Raw genomic sequence first — 18,101 nt, 5'->3', positions numbered from 1 at the left:
TTAATTTGCATCTCTTTGATGATTAGCGACGTTGAGCATTTTCTCATGTGTCTCTTGGCCATCAGTAGGTCCTCTTTGGAGAAGTGTCTATTCACATCCTTTGCCCATTTTTTAATTGGGTTGTTTGTCTTCCTCTTGCTGAGTAGTATGAGTTCTTTGTATACTTTGGAAATTAGCCCCTTATCAGATACATCCTTAGCAAATATGTTATCCCAGACCGTGGGGTTCCTTTGTATTTTGAAGCTATTTTCTTTTGCTGTGCAGAAGCTTTTTAGTTTAATGTAGCCCCATATGTTTATGTTTTTCTTTTCTTTCTCTTGCCCTAGGAGATGTATCAGTGAAAATTTCACTACTTAGGATGTCTGTGACTTTACTGCCTATATTTTCTTCCATTTTGAGTTTATTTTTATGTATGGTAAAAGTTGGCGGTCTAGTTTCTTTTTCTTTTCTTTTTTTTTTTTGCATGTAACTGTCCAATTTTCCCAGCACCACTTATTGAAGAGACTGTCTTTACTCTATTGGATGCTCTTGCCTCCTTTGTCAAATATGAACTGACCATAATGGTGTGGGTCTATTTCTGAGGACTCTGTTCTGTTCCATTGATCTATATGTCTGTTGTTGTACCAATAAATCACCAAAATGAAAATACAACATTGAAAACTTCTCATAAAGAATTTTGACTTTTTAAGATATGCCTCCACCTCCAACCAAGAATCCATGTTACTGCTTGACAAATACAACCAGGGGACCACCTAGTTTTTCTGTCAGAGTCCATGATGATATGGCCCTATACCACTTCCAGGTAGAACTAGCTGTGCTTGCATCACAGAAATGTGGGGGATGAAGGAAAAGACATTATCTTTTAGACTGAGCCACTTCAAGAGTTTTCCAGATGAGAATCAGGCAAAAATTCAGTTCATTTGGAATGGTTTGCACTTCCACAAATGGCCAAGAAATTATTATAATCTCACCCTGTGTAGGATGCTTTTATGGAATGCTACAAAGGACAAAATACACATACACTGGCTAGCATGAGAACTTTGATGGCATAATGAGCTATTTCATCTGTAATTTCAGTGATTATATAAATGATGAATAAGTTCCAACTACAAGTGATTTTTTTATCTTCTCAATGGGGTAAGATATGAAGCTTGACCACTGGAACCTAATAGCCTCCTTCTGATATACGCAGAGCTAAAATTAAGCTGGAATCTGGACTTTGATCTGAATCTCTTAAAGAATATGTTGCTAATCACGCCCTTGGAAACAGAGGTTTTTATAATGAGACGACCTGATACTGGAGTTGTATAGATGACTCTTAAAAATCAAAGAAACTTACCCCAATATGGTTATTATTAGGGGCAGTTAAGACATCTGATTGGCAGTACTGAGCATTCACTGAAGGCCTCCTGCCTTGAATAGGGTAGAGGATTACATAGGTCAAGCTGCTGATGTTCAGGACAAGGACAGGGAGTTCTAACACAACATTGGGGTCACTGAATAAAACCGGAAGTGAGTCATTATCCCCCCAAATGTTTGAATTCAGATCAAGTCCCTAAAAGCCAGAAAACTAATTTCTAAGCAAATGAACTAACCATTCATTGGATTAGATGTCATCTAGCCAGAATGGCTGGAATCTGGGTTCTTTTCAATGGAGTAGTGAAATCTGGGTAATGCCCTTGATGGTCTAGCATCAAGGGGGAACTAGTTTGTCATGCTTGGCTGAGGTTGTTTATGCCTGTTGCCTGACAGGCATTTGTAGTTGAAACCAACCTCACTTCTAATACTACTTGACTGAATCAAGAAGGTTTCTCCTAGTAACTTCTGCCTACCACAAAGCATGATTTGGTATCAGTAGCCCACCAACCATCCATATAATTTGGGGCATTATTTCCTATCAGAGGATTCAGTTATTGTGCACTAAAGAGGGAAAGCAGATTTAAAAAGCCCATCTTGGTAGAAGTGAGGAGCTGAGGAGTTTTCAGCTCTTTCAGACCTCTGATGGTTATACACAGTATTCATTAGAGATGCACCTAATCATCACCACCTGTCAATTCAAACTACCCTCTTTTAAGAGCCAATTTGTATTCTTGCTAGATCAATACTCTTATCTGTAATTGTATGGACCACCACCAACAGCCAATAACCAGTTAACATGAAATTCAATTTCAAAAGAAAAAAAAATGTCTTAATTCAAACATTTATTGTACAAGTGTGAAAATGCCCTAAATGAAATTAATTAAGGCTTAGAGACTATAATTTATAAATCCATTTGCCCAACTGGAAAAAATTATAGAAGGAAATAGTATAGGTTCTGGAACAGATAAACACAACTTTACTCAGGCTTTCCATTTTTAACCCTGATATGCTGACATTACTCTACTATGATCATAATGGTGTCAACACGCCTAGACATGAGCTAGCACAGTGGTTAAAACAAAACTCCAGCCGTCTAGTTTTTCCTGCAGGTTGTGAACTTCTGACCAGAATGATTTTCATCTGCCTAGTCATTACACTCTCCTCTTCTCTTTGGCTGGGTAGTCTTGGTCCTCAAACATGCATCTCCAGATGCTCATTAATTAATCGTTAGAACTTACCCTTGATTTATTTTCTTTGAAATGAATTCAAAGAAAGATTTTTGTTATTGAGACACTATTTCCTTGTACAGAGGCTGTGCTCTAATTCACATTTTTGTAAGTAGCTGAGTCTTCTCTCTCTAGATGCTCCAGAGCATTTTCTCATAAAGCAGAACGTCATTTACAGTGCTCTAAGCAAGTAGAAATTTTCAGTTGAGAAAACATGGAATGGCCAACTGTTCACTAAGCCTGGAATCTTTTTCATTGTCACATAGCTAGATTGTACTCCCCACTTTCTTTTTCTCTTGGGCATGGCCATGTCACTGAAGTCTAGCCAGTGGAATTTGAACATAAGTGATGGGCTTCACTTCAAGGCCTGACCCTTTAAAAATATATTCCATGCACCATTTTTTATGTTCTTTCTTCTGCTACTAGCTTGACACAGATTGATGATGACAGTTTTGGAAGCCAAGTGTTCATGACGGAGTAGTAGGTAGGAGAGATCTGGATCCTTGAATCACCATTTGGAAGACAGCTGTGCGTCAACCAGCTTTATCTGAAAGAAAAGTAAACTTCTTCAATGTTTGACCTGTACATAATTTTTGGTTGGTCTGTTACAACAGCAGGAGTTACCAACAATAATACAATATGTTCTACTGAACATAAAGGGAATGAAAGATGATATTTCAAGATTCCTAACAGCTTAAAGATGTGCTTCTCCGAAAATGGTGTCAAAACAAGAGGATAGCAACTCCATTTGCTTTGAGATTCAAGTTCTTTGTCAGAGATATAGAGAAAGAGAGAGAGAGAGAGAGACTGGGAAAAAACACACTAAAATACTGAGTTACAAATTTCTTTGTGATGAAATCATAAATTATTTAAAAATTATTTTTACATTTTTCTTTATTTTCTAAAATTTCAAGAACCTCAGTAGGACAAAAAGCATGAATAAAGAACGCAATATTCCTGTTTTCAGGAAAAAAATATGCATCTTTGTTATAGCAACTATGATATGGCTAGCAAATTTGTATTGCCTTTTTCGTTCACTCTGATTTTAAATTCTTACTTTAAAATTTTGAATACATAGTTTCTTCCCTTGCCCAAACCAAGATCTGTTTTAATACTCTGTGGATTGAAACAAAGGACTAAACAAATAGACAAATGGGAAGAAATGTGAATTGTATGTAATCTGCTTTGGTCTGAGTCCCAACCATGTCTAGAATCTGGCCTTAGAGCCTTCTCCTCAACGTTGAACTTGTTCTTATGTGTCTGATTAAACAGCCCAATAGAGAGTGTTCAAGGGCCAGTGACTGGTCAAGCTCAAAGCTCCTGGAAGCTGCAGACTTTTTCATCCATATATCAGTGCTGGGTTAAAAACTAGTAACAATTGAGAGAGAAAACATGGACAAATCCTACTGAATCTCCCTTCTCCACTTTCTATGCCTAGATCTGCGCTTGGAATCTTGAACATGCGCAATGTTTAATGAACTAAATAAGAAGGCCTTTCTTATTCCCTGATACTCTTATAAGTATGGAGCCAGATATAGGCAGATCAGTTTTTCATTTGGTTTACTTAGTTTTTTTAAAAAATGTTTTTAATATTTTAGATTATAACTAAATTTTAGCTGTGAAACTTTGAAGGGTAAATCCACAAAACTACTTTAAATTTTCCTTTTCTTATGAGAAAAAAAATATTATTCTATGAAATACTTCAGATAATATTGCTATAACTCTGAAGAAGTGTGAGTCACTAAAATCATTCTCTGAAATCTGAACAAAAATTTCATGGAATTACTGTTTTTAATTCAGTGCTTCATGATGTCATACCAATCAGGGAAGCCACTCATAAAAACAATGTATTGTTGAATTTTGGATCTGAGCTGTATTGGGTTGATAAATGGCAGATGATTTTTAGAAGACTCTTCTTGATTAGAGAAAGGATTAGCAGATTAACATGGGTACAAAATGTTTTAAACATTTAATGTAAATTACATTACATACTGAGAATTAATTAGAATTGTGAAATTTGGAAATTTTTATTTTATTATTTGAGAGAGAGAGGGACACAGAAAGAAGGAGAAGAGACACAAAGGGATTATATCATGAGCATCCTCTCATGCAAACATAACTTGTAATGGTATTTTGATGTAACCTCATATATACATACTATAATTATTCCTGACTCCTCCTTATTATGGACATTTAGATTGCTTATAATATTATACATTATATATATTATATATAAAATGATAATGAATAGTCTTACACATAATCTTTTCAGGCATTTTTTCATAATTTTCAGAGGATATATTTTTACCAGGACCAAAGGCAGAAACTTATCTATAGTTCTTGGTAACTATTGTCAAATCACTTTCAAGAAACTGTCCAATTCCAAGACAGTGGCAGATTAGGTGGAAGCTATACTGAGCTTCTCCCAAAACCAAGCTGGAATTACAACTAAAACACAGAAAATTCATCCTGAATAACCCACTGAAGACTAGCTGGAGAGAAACCTCATAATGAAGGACTTAAAGAGGAGGCCACAATGAGACTTGTAGGAAGTGTGGAGGCACAAGAGAACCGGTTCGTCTCCCACAGGCAGCAGCTAAATTTCCAAAGGAATATCCTGGCTGTAGGGGGTTCTCTCTGAGAAGTCTTGGGTCTAAACCCTAAGCCAGTATCTCTAGCCCATAGCACCAGAACCAGGAAAGTTGCCCACATAACATCTGCCTGTGAAAAGCAGAAGAGATTCTGTTTGTTGGGGGAAAGGGGAGTTGGCAAGAAACTCAGGCACCCTGTTAAAGGGCCAACACACAAAATTTTGTTTGCAGCCACTCACTTTGGGCTCCAGAAGAGGGAGCAGAGAGTGGACTAGAGCTACTTGAAGAGAGTCTGTGGTTGGTGGCTCTGGGAAGCCAGTTTTAGACAATTATTGAGTAGGAGCCAATAAGCTTAACAAGCAGTATATCCACAAGGAGATGCTGGCAGGCACCAAAACTTGCTGAGATGAATTCCAGTTTGGGTGATCAGGACCTGTACAAGAGCCTGCATGCTGTGTTGAGGGTTGAGACTCACTGTCAGCCAGCCTGAGGGTTGAGCCCACACACGAATGGGCCAATAACAATTAAGACTCAATTACTACTGGAGAGCCACACAAAATGCACAGATGACATTATTAGAGCTTCCAGTTCTAGTGACCAGGAAGACTGTTCCACTGGGTCCCACAGGTCATCTACTACATAAGGCCACCCTACCAAGACTGGGGATCATAGCAGATCTACCTAATACATACAAAGAACCACAAACATGCAACCAAAATAGGGAGGCAAAGAAACAGACCCCAAATGAAGGAAGAAGAGAATTCTCCAGAAGAGCTACATGATATGGAGATAAGCAATTTATCAGATATTGAGTTCAGAGTACTGATTATAAAGATGCTCAACAGCATGAGAAAAGATACAGAAACCATAAAAAAGGACCAGTCAGAAATGAAGAATACCATATCTGAAATAAAGAATACACTGGAAGGAATGAACAGTAGGCTCAGTGAAGCAGATGATCAAGTCAGTGATTTAGAAGACAAAGATTAAAACACCCAATCAAACCAGCAAAAATAAAAAAGTCTTCAAAAAATGTAAATTATTTAAAGGAATTTTGGAACAACATGAAGTGTAACAACATCCATGACATAGGGGTACCAAAAGGAGAAAATAGAGAGCAAGGGATTGAGAACCTATTTGATGAAACAATGTCTGAAAACTTTCCTAACCTGGTAAAGGAAAAAGACATACAAGACCAGGAAACCCAGAGACTCACAAAGAAGAGGGACCCAAAGAGGCCCACATCAAGACACATCATAATTAAAATGCCAAAAGTTGAAGACAAATAAAAAATTTTTAAAACTGCAAGAAAAAGGCAGTCAGTTACCTACAAGGGCACTCTCATAAGATTATCATCTGATCTCTCAACAGAAATATTTCAGGCCAGAGTGGATTGCCATGAAATAGTCAAAGTGATGAAAAACAAAGACCTACAACCAAGGCTCCTTTACCTGGCAAGGGTATCATTTAAAATTGAAGAAGAAATAAAGCGCTTCCAAGATGAGAAAAAGCTAAAGGAGTTTGTTACCACCAAACCAGTATTAAAAGAAATGTTAAAGGGCCTGCTTGTAGAAAAGGAAGAAGAAGAATCAGAAAAGAAAACAAACAAACAAACAAAACCAAAAAAAAAAAAACCAGGAACATAGTTAAAATAAATAAAATGGCAATAAATATGTACCTATCAATAATCACTTTAAATGTTAATGGTTTAAGTGCTGTAATCAAAAGACATCAGATAGCTGAATGGATAAGAAAAAAAAGACCCACGTGTATACTGTCATCAAGAGACCCACCTCAAAATGAAAGATACAAACAGACTAAAAGTAAAGGGATGGGGGAAAAAATTTATGCAAAAGGAAAAGAAAAAAAGCTGAGGTAGCAATACTTATAATTGACAAAATAGACTTTAAAACCAAGGCTATAGTAAGAAACAAAGAAGGATACTACACAATGATAAAGGATCAGTACAACAAGAGAATATAGCCCTTGTAAACATTAATGCACCTAACATAGGGGCACCTAAATATGTAAAGCAAATTTTCATGGACATAAAGGGAGAGACTGACAGTAATAGAGTTACAGTAGGGGATTTTAACACCCCACTGACATCAATGGATAGATCTTCCAGACAGAAAATCAACAAGGAAACCATGGCCTTAAATGACACAATAGATCAGATGTATTCAATTGGTATCTTCAGAGCATTTCACCCCAAAGTAGCAGAATATACATTTTTTTCAAGTGCACATGGAATGTTTTGAAGGATAGACCATATGTTAGGACACAAAACAAGTCTCAATAAGTTAAAGAAGACTGAAATCATATCAAGTATCTTCTCTGACCATAATGTTATGAAACATGAAATCAATCACAAAAAGAAACCTGGAAAACACACAAAAACTTGGAGGCTAAATAACATGTGACTAAACCATGAGTGGGTTAACAATGATATCAAGGAATAAATCAAAAGACACCTTGAAACAAATAAAAATAAGAACACAACAACCCAGGGAGACAACAAGATGGTAGCGTAGGTAACTGCGGTACCCACCGTCACCTGCAACCACATCAAAATTACAACTAAAATACAGAACAGCCATCATTCAGAACCTCCTGAAATCTAGCTGAACAGAAGTCCTACAACAAGGGAACTGAAGAAGCATCGAGACCAGTAGGAGGGGCAGAGACACAGAGCAGAATCTGAGCTGAATGGTGGAAACATGGGAGCGGTCCCAAACCCAGGTGCCAAAGTTTAAACCTGGGAGGGATATCTCAGGGGTGGAGGTTTCCTGGAGAAGTGAGAGGTCCCAGCCACACATTGGGCTCCCCAGCCCAGGGCTCCTGTGCAGGGAAAAGAAGTTCCCACAACTTCAGTCTGTGAAAACCAGTGGGGAGTGTGGCTGAGTGATGTGGAGGCTGCTAGAGTCCCAGGCAGCTCCTTTTAAAGGGCCAGCAAACGGACTTACTCAGACATGCTCCCTCTGAGCTCCAGTGCTGGGCAGCAGCTTGAAAGGAATCTGGGACATTCAAGGAGGAACTAATTTGCCTGGAACCAGGGAGAGCTGGAGGGGCAGCTTTCTCCCAGACAGAAGAGCTGGCAGAGGCCATTACTCCTTTCAGGAGCCCTCCCCGACAAAGCCCTGAGAGAGGTGCCATATCTGAATCTCCAGCAACCTGACTCACATCTTTCACCTTGCCCTGGAAATTCCCAGAGACCTCACCCCTCCCTACTTGCGAGCTCATCCAAGCCATTTTCAGTAGCTTTTCTGTGCAAGTGGCCTCTCTAGCCTCAGGCTTAGGACTTTCCTAAAGTCTCTCAAACAAGCAGCAGCTGGCCTCAGCATGCTCCATATCTCTATACATGGCCCCAGTCCTGGCACTAGTGGCAGCCTGCATTGGTTCATAGCATGGCCTCTCTTGGACACCTCCAAGCCCAGCACAAGTAGCAGCCATCTACAGTCTGCTGTGTAACTCATGCTGGGTGCCCCTGCATAAAGAACAGGCAGAAGATGACATTGCACTTTACAGGAGATCCCCAAAGACAGTGCACCCGGTGGTCAGCTTTGACCACACGGGATTACAACACTACCACATCCATGAGTGACACACTGAAGGGAGACACTCAGTGAACACCAAAGTTCCACTGAAGAAAATCCTGCTCCTTTAGGGGTGTCTCCAGCACAGCAGCTCTGTGGCTATAGCTGCAGCTGATCCTCACAACCAATTAGCCTGGGGGTCAATTCCTCCCAGTGACATCAATATAGCAACCAAGCTCAACTACAATAGGACAATGCACACAGCACACACAGGGGAGCACCTAGAAGGCCGAGCTTAGGTGACTGGGGAGGCTGAGCCACTGGACCCTACACGACACCTACTATACAAAGCCACCCTATCAATTCCAGGAGACATAGAAGCTCTTCTTAATACACAGAAACAAACACCAGGAAGCAGCCAAAATGTGGAGACAAAGAAACATGTCACAAAGGAAAGAACAGAAGAAATCTCCAGAAAAGGAACTAAATGAAATGGAGTCAAGCAAGCTACTAGATACAGAGTTCAAAATAATGGTTAAAAGGATGCTCAAGGATCTTAGTAAGACTGTTAAGGAGACTAGTGAGATCATCAATGACATAATAAAGTACCAATAAGAAATGAAGGCTACATGGACTGAAATGAAGAATAATTTACAGGGAATCAACAGTAGAGTGGAGGGTGCTAAGAATCAAATCAGCAATTTGGAATATGAGGAAGCAAAAAAACACCCAGCCGGAAGAGCAAAAAGAAAAAAGAATCCAGAAATATGAAGAGAGTGTAAGGAGTCTCTGGGACAACTTCAAGTGGCCCAACATTCACATTATGGGGATGCCAGAAGGAGAAGAAAGAGAGAAAGAAATTGAAAACCTATTTGAAAAAATAACAACAGAAAGCTTCCTTAACCTGGTGAAAGAAAGACTTACAAGTCCAGGAAGCACAGAGGGTCCCAAACAAGAGGAACCCAAAGAGGCCCACAGCAAGACACAGCATAATTAAAATGCCAAAGGTTAAAGATGAGAGAATCTTAAAAGCATTTAGTTACCTGCAAGGGAGCACACTTACAACTGTCAGGTGATTTCTCAACAGAAACTTGTCAGGTCAGAAGGGAGTGTCAAGAAATATTAAAAGTGATGAAAAGCAAGAACCTACAACCAAGATGACTCTACCCAGCAAAGCTATCATTTAGAACTGAAGGTCAGATAAAGAGCTTCACAGATAAGGAAAAGCTAAAGGATTTCATCACCACCAAAGCTGTATTACATGAAATGTTGAAGGGTCTTCTTTAAGGAGAAGCTAATGAACAAAAGAATCTGACAAACAAAATAGACCCAGATACTTTGAAGCATGTAACAGATGGTCATATCTCAGAGGGAAGAGGGAAGGGGGGTGGAGGGTGGGGAGAGATTAACCAAAGAAGTTATATGCATATATGCATAACCCATGGACATAGACAATAATGTGGTGAAGGCCTGGGGAGGGGGTGGGAGCGAGGTTGAGGGGGTCAATAGGGGAAATAAATGGGACACCTGTAATACATTCAACAATAAAAATAAATATATATAAAAAGCAAACAAAACAAAAAACCACGACAACCCAAAAATCTGTGGGACAAAGGAAAAGCAGTCCAAAGAGGGAAATTTATGGCATTACAGGCCTATATCAAGAAACAAGGAAAAGCTCAAATAAACAACCTACCTTTACACTTAAAGGAACTTGAAAAAGAACAAGCAAAGCCCAGAGTGAGAAGAAGAAAAGAAATAAATATCAGAGCAGTCTGGCTGCCTTGGCTCAGTTGTTGGGCATCAACCTATGAACCAGGAGGTCAAGGTTTGATTCCAGTCAGGGCACATGCCTGGGCTCGGTCCAAATTAGGGTGTGTGCAGGAGGCACCCTATCAGTGATTCTCTCTTGTCCTTGCTATTTCTATCTCTTTCTACATCTCCTTTCCTCTCTCTGGAATCAATAAAAAGTATAAAAATATAAAAAGATCAGAGAAGAAATAAATAAAATAGAGTCTAAAAAAATAATTCAAAAGATTAATGAAAACAAGAGCTGGTTCTTTGAAAAGATAAGCAAGATTGACAAAACTTTAACCATATTCATCAATAAAAAAGAGAGAGGACCAAAATAAAGTCAGAAATAAAAGAGGAGAAGTAACACCTGACACCAAAGAAATTTAAAGGATTGTAAGGAAATATTATAAATAACGATATGCCAACAAACTGGACAATATGGAAAAAATGGATAAATTCCTAGAAACATACAACCTTCCAAAACTAAATCAGAAAGAATCAGAGAATCTCAATAGACAGATTACAACTAGTAAAACTGAAGAGGTAATAAAAAGTCTCCCAACAAACAAAAGCCCTGGACTATATGGCTTTGCAGGTGAATTTTACCAAAACTTGAAAGAACAAACACCTATTTTTCTCAAACTATTCCAAAATTCAAGAGGAGGGAAGACTCCCAACCTAATTTTATGAGGCCAGCATTATCCTAATTCCAAAACCACATAAAGACATGACAAAGAAAGAAAAATATATGCTAATATTCCTGATGATATAGATGCTAAAATTCTCAACAAAATATTAGCAAACTAAATCCAGCAATACATTAAAAATATAGAGCACCATGATTAAGTGGGATTTGTTCCAGGGACCCAAGGTTGATACAATGTCTGCAAAACAATAAACATGATATAGCATATAAATAAATTGAAGGATAAAAAACACAGCTGGGCATGGCTCAGCAGTTGAGCATCAACCTAGGATCCAGGATATGCGGTTCAATTCCCAGTCAGGGCACATGCCTGGGTTGTGGGCTCAATCCCCAGTCAGGGGCATGTAGGAGGCAGCTGATCAATGGTCACTCTCTCATCATTGATGTTTCTATCTCTCTCTCTCTCTCCTTTCCTCTCTCTGAAGTCAATAAAGATATATTTTTAAAATGATCATACCGGAAGTCCTAGCTATAGCCATCAGACAACAAGAAGAAATAAAATGCATCCAAATTGGGGGAAGAGAAGTAAAGCTGTTATTATTTGCAGATGACATGGTATTGTATATAGATAATCCTAAAGATCCCACCAAAAACCTACTAGAACTGGTAAATGAATTCAATAAAGTAACAAGATACAAAATAAATATCCAGAAATTGGTTGCATTTTTATACACCAATAATGAACTATCAGAGAGGGAAACTAAAAAGCAATCCCATTCACAATTGTTTCAAAAAGAATAAAATACCTAGGAATAAATTTAACCAATTATGTAAAAGACTAGGAAAATTATAAGACACTGAAGAAAGAAATTGAGGAAGATACAAATAAGTGGAAGCATGTACTGTGTTCATAGATAAAAAGAATTATCATTATTAAAATGTCCAGACTACACAAAACTATCTATAGAATCAATGCAACTCCTCTCAAAATACCAATGGCATATTTCAAAGAACTAGAACAAATGTTTCAAAAATTTGTATGGAACCACAAAAGACCTTGACTAGCAACAGCAATCTTAAGAGAGCAGAGCAAAGTTGGAGGAATCGCACTATCTGATATCAAACTACACTACTAGGCCATAGTAATCAAAACAGCATGGTACTGGCATAAAAACAGAAATAAAGATCAATGGACCAGAATACAGAGCCCTGAATACATCCATACCCTTATAGTTTATTAATGTTTGACCAAGGAGACAAAAACATATGATGGACTAAAGGTAGTTTATTCAATAAATGGTGCTGGGGAAATTGGAAAGATACATGTAAAAAAATGAAACTAAACCATCTTACACTATATACAATAATAAACTAAAAATGAATTAAAGATTTAAACATTAGACTCAAATCCATAAAACTCCTAGAAGAAATCACAGGCAGTAAAATTTTGGACATTTCTCATAGCAATATTTTTTCTGATATTTCTCCTTGGGCAGGGAAAACTGAAGAAAAAATAAACAAATGGGACTACATCAAACTAAAGAGTTTTTTCACAGCAAGGGAAATCATCAACAAAGTGAAAAGACAACCCACTGAATGGGAGAACATATTCACCAATGATACATCTGATAAGGGGTTAGTATCCAAAATTTATAAAGAACTTAAAAAACTCGACAATAAAAGCCCCAAACAATCCAATTAAAAAATGGGCAAAAGACCTGAATAAACACTTCTCCAAAAAGGACATACAGATGGCCAACAGACATATAAAAAGATGCTCAACATCACTAATCATCAAGAAATGCATATTAAAAGCACAATGAGCTATCATCTCACACCTGTCAGAACAGCTATCATCAGTAATTCAACAAACAATAGCTGGCAAGGAAGTGGAGAAAAGGGAACCCATGTGCACTGTTGGTTATAATACAGATTGGTGGAGCCACTGTGGAAAGCAGTATGGAGTTACCTCTAAAAATTAAAATTGAATCTTCCTTATGACCCAGCAACTCCACTTCTGGTAATTTATCTGAAGAAACCCGAAACAGTAATGTGAAGGAATATATGCACCCTTATGTTGACTGTAGCATTATTTATACTAGCCAAGATGTGGAAGCAGCCCAAGTGTCCATCAGTAAATGAGTGGATAAAAAAGCTGTGGTACATTTACACAATGCAATACTACTCAGCTGTAAAAAAAGGAAAGGAAATCTTACCCTTTGGGACAGCAAAGATGGACCTGGAGAACATTATGCTAAGTGAAGTGAGCCAGTCAGAGAAACACAAATACCCTACGACTTCACTCATATGTGGAATTTAATGAACAAACTGAACTACCAAGCACAATATAGACAGACTCATAGATAGAAAGCAGGCAGACAGTGCTGGTGGGGGGGTGCAGGGAGGATGGAGAGCTTGAGAAAAAAAGAAAAAGTAAGAGCGAGAACTCATGGACATGGACAACAGTGTGGTGACTGGGGAGGGAAGGGATTGGGTGGAGGTGGAAGAGGTCATAGTGGGGACAAATGGTGACAGAATAAAGAAAATTTAAATAAATAAATAAATAAATAAATAAATAAATAGCATTATACATAACAACCAAGTGAGGTTTATTCCAGAAATTTAATAGTAGTTTAACATTTAAAAATCAATTAGAATAGTTCACCACACACACACACACACACACACACACACACACAAATAAAGGAGTTAGTACCCATTTATATTCTAACAAAGTATTTCCAGGAATAATTTCTCAACATTCTTTTCTAAGTGAAGTATTATTTTTAATAGTTTCCTAATTTGATAAGTGAAAAATAGTATTTTAAAATTTTTATTTTATTTCTAATTAAATGAAATGCTGTTTGTTCATTAAGCATTCAATTTCTTCTTTGGAGGATAGCCTATCTATGTGGTTGGCCAACATGTTTAATTTTTAATATGTTTTTATTGATTTATATTTTTTTGTTTTTTTAATATAGGTTTTTGACACATTTATTATATTTATTTATATTTTTATTCCAACTATGCTTTAAGTGGGTTCCTTTTTTTTGTTAATCCTCCCATGAAGATATTTTTTCCATTGATTTTTAGAGTGGAATGGAGGGAGGGAGACAGAGAGAAAGACACATCAATTGGTTGCCTCCTGCACACACCCTAACCTGGGCTGGGATTCAACCTGCAACCCAGGTACATTCTGTTGACTGGTTTCGAACTCTCAGCCCTTCAGTTCATGGGCAACACTTTAACCACTGAGCCATGCTGGCCAGGACTAAGTGGGGTCTTTTATCAATTGTGTTTTCTAAATACTTATAGCAGAAAAGTAATTGAATATCATATATGTATTTTGTAACCTACCACTTGATTCAGCACTAATTTATTCCAATTTTTTTCAGTTTATTGTCTAGAGATTTCTAACAGAAAATAAATTATTCTTAAAATTATGAATATTTAGCTTTCGTTCAAATAATGTTATTTATTTCTGTTTCATACTACTCATCTTCCCTCTCACTTCCTAACAATTTTAATGAGGTTGATATTTGTAATAGTTTAAAATATAGACTCCTTTTCAAATTAACAAAAAATACTGCTTGTTTCACTTAACTATAATTTTCTTTTCATTGCTAGACACTAAATTTTATCAGATGTGATTAGTATGATTATGTGGCCTTTTTTTTTTACTTATATAGAGGCAATATATTAATAAACTTGCATTCTTTTATACAAAAATACAATCTCTTATGTCAAACTGGCTTGTTTTTAACCATATTATATAACTTTATTTGTTAGTTTATTTAACTTATTATTTATTTATTAGTGTTTTATTTAGATTTTTTTATATTCACATTCATAAAAATGAGATTGCTCCATAGTATTATTATATTCATCATAGGTAAGATGTTTGCATTAGTCTTATATTAAATGAATTAGATATGTTCAATATTTTATTTTGTGCTTGAACTTTGCACAGTTTTACATGACTTTCAATGTTTTAAAGAAGTCATCAGTAAAACTATCTGTCCCTAAAACTTTTATTTGATAGAAAATTCCATAATAATTCTCTGAAAATTTTGCCTTATTATTTCAACTGTTTAAAATGTTTGTTTTTGTTTAATACAGTTTTGGTAATTTGTAAAAACCCTAGAGATTTACCATTTTATTGTCTTTTTCAAAGTAGCATGTTTTTCACATAGCATTCTCATTAAAATTATGTTAATAACATATATACATATGTAGCTTTATATCTTTCTTATTTACTTTAAATGTGATACATGTCCTATTTTCTGATTAAAATTTTCTCAAATGATTTTTTTCTCTTTTCTAATTCATTTATTTCTGTTGTTAACTTTACTATTTATATCTCCTGATTTCTTGAGGTTGGTTTCCATTTTCTAGCTATTTGACAATAATGATTATATAAATATTTTTATAGCTAAATTATTTTAGGCTATGGATTTACTTCAAATTAAAGCACTGGCCGCATCCTCTACATTTTGGTAAATAGTTTTCATTGCCATCATTTTATGAACAGACTGGGATTGTAACTTGGATTTCTTCTTTGACGCACTCATCTAAGGATGATTAGCATGCTTTTGTGAATCATCTCCTCTAAACACTCATACATTGCTCACATACATGCAAAACTTTGCAGCCTTTGTTAATATGTCTAAATTCATCAATTTGTGTGAACTTTAAAAATATGTTTCAGCCCGGCCGGGCGTGGCTCAGCGGTTGAGTGTCGACCTAGGATCCAAGCAATCGGGGTTCGATTCCCGGTCAGGGCATATGCCCAGTTGCCGGCTTGATCAATGACTCTCTCATCATTGATGTTTCTATCTCCCTCTCTCCCTCTCCTTTCCTCTCTCTGAAATCAATAAAGATATATTTAAAAAAAAAAAAAAAGAAAATGTTTAAAAATATTTTTCAATAAAATTTTCAAGGATAATTCTTGACATTTACCCTTAATTTTATAACCAAATTTATTAGAAATAATATTGTTAAACCCTGTGTTCTGTCGCCTAAAGGTGTAAAAACAAACACTGGTGGATTACTTGAAAGAACCATTCTAGATCCCATTATTTTTTATAAATTCATTGTTCTTAAACAACTCCAATCTCAGTGCTATTTGGTGCTGTGAGCAAAACATTAAATTAATCTGCCCAGGAAACTATTTTGAAGTAATGTCCTACAGAAATTCTACCTGTAATCAATAATGGCTGTCACATTGACATAATATTTATAGACATAAATTTACTACCTTTGACAAAGTCAACTCCAACTTTTCCTTTATACACTCTGAGGAAAATAAACTAAACTAAACTTTTTCCTTCTTCATAAAGCCATCCCAAATTTCCGGTTTCCTTGAAAGTCCCCTCAGGATCTTCAAGAGCATACTTCACACACAATGATACCACTGTGTCTACTGCTGGTTTTCTGGGGCTGCTCCTTTACTAAGGAAGTGTTTTGAGGACAGTGCCTAGCATAGTGCCACACTATTTATAGTTAATGCAGGTTTTGTTAAATTCATTAAACCAATAGAGGAAAGACTCAGTCAATCAATCTGGAATGGGCAGAACAACTATCTGTTTGTCTTTCTCTACTGATTGGCTCTTTAATTCTAGTGCTTCAAAGAGGAAAAGTTAGAAAGAGACCTCCCTGTGAAGTTGGAAGGGGACCTTCTTATAAATTCAAAATGAGACCTCAGGAGAACTGGGATTTCAAGAGCGTGGTCACCTACTAAATCAGCAGGTAAGTTACTCTTCACCATTGGTCCAGTGGTCGCAGCACAATGTGAGATTTCTGGGAACTTTGTAACTTGTTCCTACTTATTATTATCAGTTTGTCTTTTTCTAAGATTTTTTCAATGACTGTTTTTAGCAACATATTCAAACATTGAACATGTAAGAACCCATATAAGAACAGACTTCATACTTCAAAACCAGGCTCATGGTGCAGCTCCTCCTTTCAGCCTTTCCTGACCTCTGCAGTGGGAGTGATTCCCTCCATTTCTGAACTTCCTTTCCACATGACCATACCAGCTATTTGGCTTATAACACTTATTGCTTCCTATTATACTTTCCCTCATTAACAGAGTTTGAGATCTTTGAGAACAGATGTAAAACTACTTTTCCACCCTCCAAAGTTTCTAGCAAAACACCTTGCACACTGCATGTACTGAGGAAGTATGTTAATTCATGCATGTATACACATGAGCATATATGAGTGTATGTGTGTAAAATCATGCATCACACAAATACCATTTCAAAACCTTCTTCCCAAAACAGAATCAGAAGAATGGAGATTTGGGGAATTTGTTCAGGGAGGGCAAAATGATCTCAACTCAAAAAATTTCCTCAATCTCACTTCCTTCCTCTCTGCCCTAATACCCAGAAAACTGTTCCTCCTCTCTCTCAAGAAAAATGAACACAGTTATTTATCAGAATATTTCTGTGCTTCCTCACATTGAGATTGGATTATTTCTGATTTCTTGAGAAAGTTTAAAACAGTGTCCCCAAATCATCATCAATAGTCAAGAGAATCCTTCTGAGAATATCTGCACCAGCTCCAACTTCCCCTCATATATATGCATATAGGTCTCCATCTGGAACCCAGAGGCACAAACATAAACCCAGCTATACATATGTGCCCACACACATGCAGACATAGATACACATTTTTCTCAGTGACTTGAGAGGATCCTCCCTGATGAGTAAAGATGGAACTTGAGGGTTCTGGGATCATTGGTAGGTTTCTAATACCAGCTGCCATCAAGTACCTGTCCAGACAAGCAGAAGGATCATGTGGCTGAATTTCAGGTAATTAAGAATGTTAAAGGGAGCCCTGAGTGCCACTGAGCACTTAGCAGCACATGCAAAATTCTCCCAGCAGGTACCCAGGTGGGCAGGAGGCCAACAATCTTCCAACCCCCTTTTTATTTGGCAAGTGAGAC

At 37.0% G+C, this 18,101-nt stretch overlaps 1 long non-coding RNA gene across 1 annotated transcript in view; it reads right to left on the bottom strand.

The window, feature by feature from the left end:
- Positions 1-2,186: 2,186 nt before the first annotated feature.
- Positions 2,187-18,101, bottom strand: part of LOC308549847 — a 62,772-nt gene continuing 46,857 nt past the window's right edge. Inside the window, exon 3 of the long non-coding RNA XR_013997802.1 lies at positions 2,187-3,132. This is a non-coding gene — a long non-coding RNA (uncharacterized lncRNA). The remainder of the gene's footprint in view (positions 3,133-18,101) is intronic.

The sequence above is a fragment of the Miniopterus schreibersii genome (genome assembly GCF_964146895.1).
Source record: "Miniopterus schreibersii genome assembly, chromosome: 20".
Lineage (NCBI taxonomy): Eukaryota > Metazoa > Chordata > Mammalia > Chiroptera > Miniopteridae > Miniopterus > Miniopterus schreibersii.
This window is presented reverse-complemented; position numbering and strand designations above follow the sequence as displayed.